The 2,346-nt window shown below is 39.9% G+C and overlaps 1 protein-coding gene across 1 annotated transcript in view; it reads right to left on the reverse strand.

Moving 5' to 3' along the window:
• LOC105141391 (probable CCR4-associated factor 1 homolog 11) overlaps positions 1–2,346 on the reverse strand; it is an 8,718-nt gene that overhangs the window by 1,043 nt on the left and 5,329 nt on the right. The window lies entirely within an intron of this gene.

A 2,346-nucleotide genomic window follows, 5' to 3' on the forward strand; every position in this document is an offset into this window, starting at 1 on the left:
TTATTCTCGGATTACAACAAGATTAAAGGAGAATTATTTGAGAAAAACTCACAATACTGACAGCTCTGTTTTCTGTCAAAACAACCAGCTTCCACACCACCAATCTTCGAGCCAACCATCCAGAATGAAGAGTAACGTGTCTAGAAGTTACTGTCAAAATCTTAGCCCGATCCAACGGTGAACGAGCTAGAAATCAAAGAAAGAACACAGGCTGCTCTGAACACAGGCTGCTCTGCTACCTCTTCTTCTCTTTTTCTCTCTCGGTTTTCTTCTCCTCTCTTCTGTTTTTCAATTCTACCGCTATAGTACCCGAACCACATTAATTTTAATACCAAGAGACAGTCATGTTGTCTCTTGAAAATTAATGTAGTGGTCTCACCATCACATAGTGTGGGACCACACACAACAAATCTCCCCCTCACACACCATGTGAGGAATTCGCCATACCAGCAATCAACATGTAAGCTTCAATTTAGAAAGCTCTGACAAGCCTGCTTCCCTTCTACAAAACTCAAACTTCTCTCTCGGTAGAGGTTTGGTTATTATATCAGACATGTTGTCATCAATATGGATCTTCTCAACAACGAATGACTTCATCTCCATAGCATCTCGAATCCATTGATATCTAACCTCAATATGCTTTGATCGAGAGTGAAAAATAGGATGCTTACTAAAGTAGGATGCTTACTGAGATGGATTGCACTTTGACTATCACAGTGCAATACAAATTTCTCTTGAACTAGGTCAAGTTCATGCAAAAACTTCTTCATCCATAACAACTCTTTGCCCCCTTCAGTAAGAGCAATGTATTCAACCTATGTAGTGGATAATGGAACACATTTTCTACAACCTTGATTGCCATGAGACTGCTCCCCCTGCAAACTTCATCAAGTATCCTGATGTGGACTTTCTAGAATCAACATCACCAGCCATATCTGCATCTGTGTATCCATTCAACAAAGGCTTATTATTACCAAAACATAAGCTGAAACTAGAAATACCTTTGAGATACCTGAGTATCCATTTCACTGCCGACTAGTGTTCTTTACCAGGATTGGAGAGGAACCGACTAACCACACCAGCTGCATGAGCTATATCCGGCCTTGTGCAAACCATGACATACATCAAGCTACCAACTGTGGATGCATAAGAAACCTTTTTCATCTTATCTCTTTCTTCATCACTTGAAGGACACTGCTTAGAACTTAGTTTAAAGTGGCTTGCAAGTGGAGAACAAACAGGTTTGGAGTTGCTCATGTTAAATCTCTCAAGTACCTTTTGAACATATCTCTCCTGAGATAGCCAAAGTTTTCCCTTCTTCCTGTCACGTGTGATCTTCATACCAAGAATCTGTTTTGCTGGTCCCAAGTCTTTCATTGCAAAAGACTTGCTCAACTCTTCCTTCAACATCTGAATCTTCTTAGCATCATGGCCAACAATCAACATATCATCCACATACAACAAGAGAATAATATAGTTTCCATTTAGAAACCTTTTCATAAATATACAATGATCGGAAGTGGTTCTGTCATAACCATGATCCACCATAAAAGAATCAAACTTCTTATACCATTGTCTTGGAGCTTGCTTTAACCCATATAAGCTCTTTTTCAACTTACAAACTAGCTGCTCTTTACCTTTTGCTTCAAAACCTTCAGGCTGCTCCATGTAGATCTCCTCATCCAAATCACCATGGAGAAAGGCAGTTTTCACATCAAGTTGTTCTACTTCAAGATTCAAACTAGCAGCTAAGCCAATCATAACTCATATTGAAGACATCTTGACCACTGGTGAAAAGATTTCTTCAAAATCAATACCTTTCTTCTGTCCGAAGCCTTTCACAACCAATCTTGCCTTGTACCTTGGCTGTGAGCAATGTTCATCAATTTTCAACCTGAACACCCATTTGTTCTTGAGTGCTCTCTTACCTTTAGGAAGCTTCACTAACTCAAAGGTATGGTTTTCATGCAAGGATTTCATCTCTTCTTGCATTGCTTTCAACCACTCACTTTTCTTCTCATGTGACATAGCTTCATCAAAGCATTCTGGCTCTCCCCCATCAGTGACCAACACATACTCATGAGGAGAATATCTGGTGGAAGGTTGGCGAGGTCTAGCTGACCTTCTCAATTGTGGCTCATCTGAAGCTTCCTGCATAACCTGTTCAGGAATAACATCAACATCATCATTAGTTGCTTCAGGATCACCAACTAATGGCTCAATAAGAGAACCACCACCATCATCATTTTGCAAGTCTCCCCCATGATTAGCAGGCATTAAAGGTAACTGTGGAGTAGGTCTTGGATTTGAATTAGTTGGAATAAAAACAATAGACTCTGTTTTCTC

This window comes from Populus euphratica, unplaced genomic scaffold, assembly GCF_000495115.2.
Source record: "Populus euphratica unplaced genomic scaffold, PopEup_1.0 scaffold144.1, whole genome shotgun sequence".
NCBI classification, from domain to species: domain Eukaryota; kingdom Viridiplantae; phylum Streptophyta; class Magnoliopsida; order Malpighiales; family Salicaceae; genus Populus; species Populus euphratica.